Source organism: Camarhynchus parvulus, chromosome Z (genome assembly GCF_901933205.1).
Source record: "Camarhynchus parvulus chromosome Z, STF_HiC, whole genome shotgun sequence".
NCBI classification, from domain to species: Eukaryota; Metazoa; Chordata; class Aves; order Passeriformes; family Thraupidae; genus Camarhynchus; species Camarhynchus parvulus.
In genome coordinates, this window is record NC_044601.1 from 9,560,576 (window position 1) to 9,569,482 (window position 8,907).

General features: G+C 40.6%; 1 protein-coding gene across 4 annotated transcripts in view; it reads right to left on the minus strand.

The window, feature by feature from the left end:
- The window catches only part of PLPPR1 (phospholipid phosphatase related 1), a 120,460-nt gene that overhangs the window by 87,276 nt on the left and 24,277 nt on the right, over positions 1 to 8,907 (minus strand). Inside the window, exon 1 of one of the 4 annotated variants that reach the window (XM_030968434.1) lies at positions 6,296 to 6,606. The exons of the other annotated variants lie outside the window; for them this stretch is intronic. The gene's annotated coding sequence lies outside the window, so the exon portion shown is untranslated. Of the gene's footprint in view, positions 1 to 6,295; positions 6,607 to 8,907 lie in introns of those variants that run through there. 4 annotated transcript variants of the gene reach the window in all.

Sequence of the window (8,907 nt, forward strand, 5' to 3'; positions counted from 1 at the left end):
CCCTGTAAAAATGAATGCCATTCCATTCTGTGCCTTCTTATCACTGACTTTTTTCTGCTGTTTTAAACTGAGCAAATGTTAGTAAATAATAAAAATTTTGTATCTATTGCATCAGAAAAATGTAGATGAAACTTTTTGCACTTCAACAATTCACTAATGATCCTAATTTGTAACTTGTAAGACTCAACTTCAGATGTGGTTGTTAGGCAACCAAATGACAACCAAAATGACAATAATATATTTTAAATAACTGCCTTCATTTATAGCCACACTTTGCCCACTGCCCTTCCCTCCTAATTAGGACACAGAAGGCATAATGAGTAAGTTTATACTGGTCATGTACAAGAATTACAGAGTGGAAAAGGCAAAAAGAAATTCTGACTTCTGGCAGCTATTTTTGGAGTCAGATCACCATCTTCAGAGTCACTGGACACAGTAATTAGATGCAGTGGAGCCCATCAATCATTATCAACGTTGTCTGTAAAAATAAAAGCAGCTGCATAACTACATTCACATACCTGGTAACCACTTCTGAATATACCAACTTGCTGCCCTTTTTAAAGCCACCTCATTTTGAAAAAGCATGTCATTGTTTCCAAGTGGAATTTCTGAAAAACAAATCTATTATTTTCTATTAGACTTGGGGGAAAAACAAAAGAAAGAGGTTTTTATCATGTCTGAAACAGACGCTCACATTTTGAAAAGGATGCCATTGATTGTACAGATCATTACACAACAGGCATTTCCTGAGCCTGCTGAAATCAGCTGGCAAAACTGCTATCAAAACAGGACTATAGTCAGTACAACAATGCTCTTTCTTTTGTAGAAAATAGCTGATGAGATTATACTTGGCCAAGGTATCACCCTCATCCAGTGAAGTCTGAGAGAAAGTTCTTCCAGACAGAACTGTGGAGCTTCCCACAAACCCTTCTTGCCAAAAATGCAAGAAACCCAGAATTAAGTATGGAAATGCTGCAATAAACAGCTTTAGAATGCAAAATATGGGGTCCCATGGGAAAAAGGATACACTAAGCAGATTTTGCTACTACTTCTGTGACTGACTGCAGGATTTTCACATCTTTGGAGAGATTAGGAAGAGCGACATTTTCAGGATTTTAAGTTGAATTGAGAATATAAGGGCCTGAAAATATAATATGAGCTACTATTTTGCTTTATATATTCATAACTCCAACTAAGACCCCTCAGTCTGAAATATCTGTGTACGTTTGCTCTACCTTTATTAACTTTTTAATAATTTAAGGAAGTTTTTTCACACTGTATTTGCCTACAGTGTATCATAGAATTCCATATTGTTCCATATTGTGATTTCCAATTCTTTCTGTAATAGAAGACTCTTATATCCAATCAGGATTCCCCTTTCCTCTTCACAGTGTAACAGAGGTAAGATGGCTATTATTCTCTAATATTCACACATTAGATCTAGAAACAGAACTGCCAAAAGTATATACTGTAACCTGGCAAACTAATAAACTTGTGTTTTCATTCTGCATTGGATATTGTATAAGTTTTCAAGCCCCAATTTTATTAAAATAGCCCATTTTCAGGTCCAGAAGTTCAGATTCATGTTTGCAGTAACAGAGACAATTTTCTCCCTTGATCCATAGACAGAAGTGCCCAGCTATAAAAAACAAAATGATAAAAGATTAACTGGTGGCAAGGCGGGTCATGATTTTTTTTTAATTTTTATTTAATAGAACTCTCAACAGCTGCATAGGAAAGCACTTGTTTCCACAAGCAGGGAGACAGTGTCCTCTCCTCCTGAGAGCAGAGATGTCTTCTCCACACATGAAAGAAAAGCCAGTGGAATTTTCTACATGTCACAGTAATCAGATTCGCATCTTCCCTCGCACTACAATGAAGTGGCTGGCTGTTTAGAAGAACAGCTCCACATTTGACAAAGGAAAATGAATAACCCACCAGCTCTGCATGTTTGACACTTCACGAAGGAGCTCGTGAACATATTTATTTATCACTCCTTCTTTTTACTGTACTCTGTTGTCTGACTGTTCAGCATCCCATGGAAACTGGCACGTTTTCTCCAACACATTAAAACAAAAAACTCACCTAGAGAACAACATCACAAAGTATCTCTAGGCTTACACCTGTTTATGCTGCTTATCCAGCAACAGCAGCTTCTGGGGGCTCCTGTCTGCCTCCAGCCCTCACTGTGAGGCTTGCCTGCTGCTGCTAAGAAAGAAAATGCATCACAAGACTTTCACCTCTGAGGGTAGATGTCAGGGCTTTCAAAATCAGTGCTAGGCACTCCTTCCCATGCATTCGAGACACCTGACTGGGACCCTGGACAGGCTGGCTGCCCCTACTCCTGGCCCTCCTCTGACTCCTGGCAAATCACTTCATCCCTGCGCTTCTGGCATTTTATTTTTCACAATTCAGCATTTGTAATTCCAAAGAGATGCGTCCAAAAAATTCTGTGAGCTAGCTACTACAGTGTTGTTGTCCCTCAGATGAAAAGGGAAAGATGACAGCCAGGCTACAGCTTCCTCAAATAAAGCTGAGTGAGATGGAAGCAAGTGGTTGTGTGGGTTTTTGGCAAACTCAAACCTATCAAACTCATTTTCTTCACTACAGATCTCTTAGAGAATGGCAATCTTTTCCCAAGCTATGCTAGTAGAAAATTTCAGGGTGGTCAACAACATCACTGCAGCACAACACTTCTTGTGACCCACTACTAGAGCTGCACTGCTGAAAAAAACAGCAGAGAAAGCAAGTCCTTTGCAACCCCACTTACTCCTCTTGTCTGACACACTGGAGACAAGTGCCAAAGCTAAAAGGGTAAGTTGCGACAGCACGATAAGAAACTCTCACTCAAGCTGGAAAAAATTCATACCATATAAAAAAAACCCCATGAAGATACAGCTTAAATTCCCTATTGCACAAGCCTCTAAATAGCAGTCAGATTTTTAGTTCTTTTTTTTTTTTTTTTAATACCCTGACTCCCTTCCAAAATGCCAGAAAAACTCTGTCAAGTTCAGTTTCTGGGGGAAAAACCCACACACACCTTCAAAAATACACCCAACTTTAAAAAAAAAATACCCTACACAGACACTCACTCTTTCTCTGGTCCAAGTTAAATCTGCCCCTCTACTCAGGCCAGGAATTCATTGAGCTCATGGAACTGCACCATTTTCTGTATGGTTTCCCTCCGTTATATGATCAGAATCCTTCTTGCTCCATTTAGCAATCCTAACTACTAAGCTAAAGGCAAGTGACTGTCCATGACAGGTTACAATGGCACCAAGGACTGAAACACACTAATTTCACTGTATTCCTAAATTCATGTAAATACTTAAGTCTAAGCCAGAAGGGAAATTTTGGAGACACCATTTATTGAGAAAGATGCTGCCAAAAATGACACAGAGTCATAATTATAAGTAATTTGCTTAAGACATTTGGGTTTAACTTTCTCACAAATGCCTTCCCATGTGTTTGAACAAAACTCAGTTCCTTTATGCTCCATGAAAGTTATATTGCTATATTATTTATCAACTAAAGGAAAACAAGTCCTTGCAAAGCATCCAGCAGATATGGACACTGTGTGCTAACACTAACAGTTACTTTGAAACCAGACAAAAGAATTCAGGTTAACTGTGACCCATAAATGCAGTACAGAAGCTAGAGAATGCAGCTTCTCACAAAAGGCACACAGATCATGCTCTGTGCAGGTTCATTTTCAAAAGTCAGCAACTTTCTGCATTGTAAAAAAGAAGCAATGCTCTAATTGGTAAAGAATGTAAAGCCCTATTGTAGATAAAAGCAAAACCAAATCACTTTGCCCTTAAGCTATTGTACTGACAGAGTGAAACTGCTGATTTCTAATCAATATATTCCAGCTTGTCTGTTCCAGATCATAGCATTATTAATCCACCTGTTAGTTCACTGGTATGAAATTCAGTTTTTCTATCTACACAGCTCCATTAGTAATAAGAGAACGTCCAGTTTTGGTTTTTTTCCATTAAGGAATTTCAAAGACAGTCTGCAATACACTTATCATATGCAAATGTTTTTGTACAATTTAATCCCACAAACTGTAGTATTATATTCAAGTAGAACACATCAAATTTCATTTGGCATGTGGGAAAATAAAATTAACGCATGAGTTTCGATGCATAAACAGGATAAATAGATAGGATTTTGCTTCATCATATTGAATAATTGCATCCTGGCACAGTGCCCACATCATATTCATTATGAAGAGACTACAGTGTACAGCATGCTAACTTTCTCAGACAATGCCAAATGACTGACAAATCAGAAGTCTTACAGATTTGCTTGCTATTTCTGCCTTGTACATTCCTAGAAATCCTGCAATTCCTTGTTCTATATTACCTCCATTAACCAGGATGGTCAATAGAAAGCTGCTCATTCCGCTTGCACTGTGCAAGTATTCACGTGGCACTGTCTGCATTCCTTACACTTCCCAGTTTGCAGTGGGTTCCCCTCCAGGTCTGCCCTCAGCCTGCTGTAAGGACTGGAGAAGGCTGTCATCATTGTTTGCACCCTAAGGAAACACAGGGCTGTTCCCATCCTCCTGCTGCTGTGAGGCTGGGCCATCTGTGCAGCTTAAAAAGAATCTGTCCTGAGAGGGAGCACTTACCAGATCTCTGTCTTCTGCTGTGTTTTTGCTTTGGAAATATGCTTCACTTCTGGCATTGTCTAAACTACTTTATTTCCGTCTAAAAGAAGCACTCTCAATACCCAACATTCTACCTTATTATTAATAATAATAATAAAAAAATTAAAAAGCACCAGGCACCTAATCCACACATGATAAAAGGGAAGGATTCAGTGCCTGGCCACAAGAGCCACATCCTCAGTCCTGCAGCAGATGCCATTGTTGGCAGCATTTGCTCGCCCAGCAAAGTCCACAGAGAATATGAAGTAAAATTTGTCATTTTCAAAATGCAAATTTTTTTTTGCTTTCTCACAAAGAGTTTTTCCGCTGTACTTTTTTCCTCCTTCTGTGACACCACTTATCCACTCCCTCATATTCTGCCCAACTGTCAGGTGATTCCCATGAAAACACCAGTCACAAGATTCAAACGAAACATAAAGAATTTGTACCCATGGATATTGCTTTAGAATATCCTTCCAACCAAACCAGTGGGATAAGATTCCCAAATGAAGGTGATACAACCTTTATGAAGTTTTTTTTCTTGCTAAAGTGAAACTTGAAAGACTAAATAAACCATACACAGCTATACAAAATCCTCTTTTGGGATTGAGGAGAGAGAGGTGAAGACAAATCTCACGCTTATGAATGATTAATTCCTTAGCAGACCTTGGAGAGGTTTCTTGTCCAAGGTCTGTCCTGAGAGGAAGCAAGAAGAGGTGTTTGTTTCCCAGTTGTTTCATTTCCAAAGAGAAGACAGCAACCTCTATTTCAGACCGGTACCATTAACCAGTACCAGTACCCAGCCTCCCTCTTCTTGGTCACAAGGAATTTCTCCATCAGAGAGGTCCACAAAGCATTTTCTTTTCTTCCTACTGGTACTCAAGGACTTCTTCATGATATTGCTAAACTATAGCAACATAAGCATTCCTGAAAATTATATGGCCAGCTCAGGGACAAAAGGAAGTCTCAAACTCAACACAGACACAACAAAGAAGATCAGAACTGTTAATTCATACTACAGAAACTCCAAACACAAAGAGCATCAGGCCACTGTCAGCTGAAAATTGCACTCTATCTTGGTTCATCTAGTTATTTGTCTGAAAAAAATAATTAACCACAAGTGCAACCCTATGCTCTGCATCTCTTCAATGATAGACAGTAAGGTGATTTTTTTCATAACAAAATCAGGAAGACACACAAAAAAGGCCTAGCTGTCTGAAGAGCTTGCACACCTAGCTGTGGATCCTGTAAGAGATTCTCCTCTAACAGAGATTTTTAAGTTCAGAAGATTGTCCCCCTTAAAGAATGCTTTATGTGACAAACCTGAACAAGACAAAAACATTCCTGTTTTAAGGGAAAGCAAAAAGTCAAGATTCCACCTGTCTACAACACAGAAGATAAAGGGACATTTCCTTTTCCTTGGATGGAATCTGAACTCCAAACTGAACCAATGACAGTCAGGCACTGTTCTGACACTAGATATGACTTTTTATATTTACAGGCTTTTTTACAGGCAGCTTAATATCAGGCAACTCTCTACACCTAGTCAAAGCAAGATCACTTCAAAAGGCCTGCTAAAATAAAGGAATAACTCACAAATCAGTGAAAATAAATAACTTATAAAAATAACTGGAGTTATACCTGGATCTCTTAGCCCATATAGTGAAGGTTGAGGCTCTGTTTGGTTCAGTTTAGAACAATCTCCAGTACATTTTAAAGTTCACTGAAAGGAAAAAAGAAATTATTAAAGACAAAATAGATTTTTAAAACAAGTTTTCTTTGCAAGGACAAACTGATCTTAGACTGTGTGATGCCTTTTTATGGAGGATTTCAAAGTGGTGTGAGGGGATTTTCTCTACTGAAGGCAGAATGCAATGGCTTTGCTTTATATACAATGCTTTGTATATACCTTGCTTTATATACGTTTATGCATTTGTAACTTTCTCAAAGCCAGAAATGGCTCATTTGCATTGCAATGAAGCTAGAAAGAGGAAGGCTAATATTCTGACGAAGAACATGTTGGGTATCTATTAATTATCAAAATAAAACCAGTCTTTTACCACCTTGAAAAGACCATAACATTTGTTTCTAACCTGGCCTTATGCATTATTCCTTTCCATTAGGAAAAAAACCCAAGAACAGCAAACCACTACACAAATGACTTTCTAACTGTAATGGCCGCTGACTGTGACTATATGTCCTGTTGTCATTCATCAATCATGCCAGTTTTAAAAGACATCCTACTGCAATTTCACAGAAACTCTCGACTCTTCTACAGCATTGTTGAAATGGCTGAAATATGAATACAAAAGAGATCTTTCAATGTGTCGTGCTGGTCTCCAACTGTAGCCATAAAGCTAAAAAAACGTTCAGCATCCTACTCTGATTTCATCTTCTCAAACAGCTGTAAAAGGCTGTCCACATGCAACCAAGCTTTCTTTTAACAACAGAGGGATAGGGACAGGTGCCCGACTTCACATCTGGAGGCAAACAAAGTCTGCAGGTAAAGAGTGACACACTCAAAGCATGCTCCATTTTATATCTTAGAAGGCATTACCCCAGTCCAGCAGGGCATCAGTTTTGAAACTTGAAATTGCTTTACTGTTTGCTCAGCAGGGTAATGAGATGAAAGGGATCAGAGACCTGAGCTATGACTGGGACCAGATAAGTTATTATCTTTCAGTAGCTTAAGAATACAGCAATGTCCTACTGCTTTACATCATCACTGCAATTTACAGTAGATGTGCCCTTTTTTGTTTTTCAGTGACATTTCTGTGATCACTGTGTTTTAAGGGGCTTTGCTCAGTGATGTTCAGCAGCACCATTTGAACCCTCTGACTGAAATAGTATATTACTGTCATCAGCTGTCAAACAACTTCATACTTTTTCTGGAAAGTTACACTTTTGATGGAGGCTGTTAGCAGGTTTGTGTGCACGTGTGGAAGCTGAATCTTGGTGTTTTAAAGGGTTACAAACTAGAGTGTGACAGCAGGCCTGTAGGTGACTGCACAGACAGGCGCCTGGCAGAAAACCCCCACCCCTTGCCAGGATCACAGACTGCTGCAACTTCCACCTGCAAGCTTGGAAACACTGTAATTGGCATTGCAGAAGGACACACTGCAGCACAGGTGGGTGTGGGAGAGCCTGCATTCAGGCGTGCACCACTGCCCGAGCCAGGGTCTGCTCACAGGCCTCCTGCACCACCATGGCAGCGCCCAGCGGGTCTCCAGCACACACGAGAGCAGAGCAGATCTAGGGAAAAAAAATAAATTGCTCTGAGCCAGTAGGTCTTTTAAAATGTCAGGGCTTGATTTGTGGCTAACCTTTTGTTATAAAAAGGTAAAATCTGTATTTTAAAACTTCTTCTGGTTGAGAAGAAAAAAAAAAAAAAAAGGAGGGAAGGGAGGAAGGAGGGAAGGAAGGGAGGAAGGAAGGAAGGAAGGAAGGAAGGAAGGAAGGAAGGAAGGAAGGAAGGAAGGAAGGAAGGAAGGAAGGAAGGAAGGAGGAAGGAAGGAAGGAAGTGAAGGAAGGAAGGAAGTGAAGGAAGGAAGGAAGGAAGGGAAGTGGGGGAAGGAAGGAAGGGCGGAAGGAAGGAATAAGGAAGGAAGGAATGGAGGAAGGAAGGAAGGGAAGGAAGGAAGGAAGGAAGGAAGGAAGGAAGGAAGGAAGGAAGAAGGAAGCGGAAGGAAGGAAGTGGCGGAAGGAAGGAAGGAAGGAAGGAAGGGAAGGAAGGAAGGAAGGAAGGAAGGAAGGAAGGAAGGAAGGAAGGAAGGAAGGAAGGGAAGGAAGGAAGGAAGGAAGGAAGGAAGGAAGGAAGGAAGGAAGGAAGGAAGGAGGAAGGAAGGAAGGAAGGAAGGGAAGGAAGGAAGGAAGGAATGGCCGGAAGGAAGGAAGGAAAGAAGGAAGGAAGTGGCGGAAGGAAGGAAGTGGCGGAAGGAAGGAAGTGGCGGAAGGAAGGAAGTAGGCGGAAGGAAGGAAGGAAGGAAGGAAGGAAGGAAGGAAGTGAAGGAAGGAAGGAAGGAAGGAAGGAAGGAAGGAAGGAAGGAAGGAAGGAAGGAAGGAAGGAAGAAGGAAGGAAGGAAGGAAGGAAGGAAGGAAGGAAGGAAGGAAGAAGGAAGGAAGGAAGGAAGGGGAAGGAAGGAAGAAGTGGCGGAAGGAAGTTGGAAGGAAGGCGAAGGAAGGAAGGAAGTGGCGGAAGGAAGTGGCGGAAGGAAGTGGCGGAAGGAAGGCGAAGGAAGGGGCGGAAGGAAGGC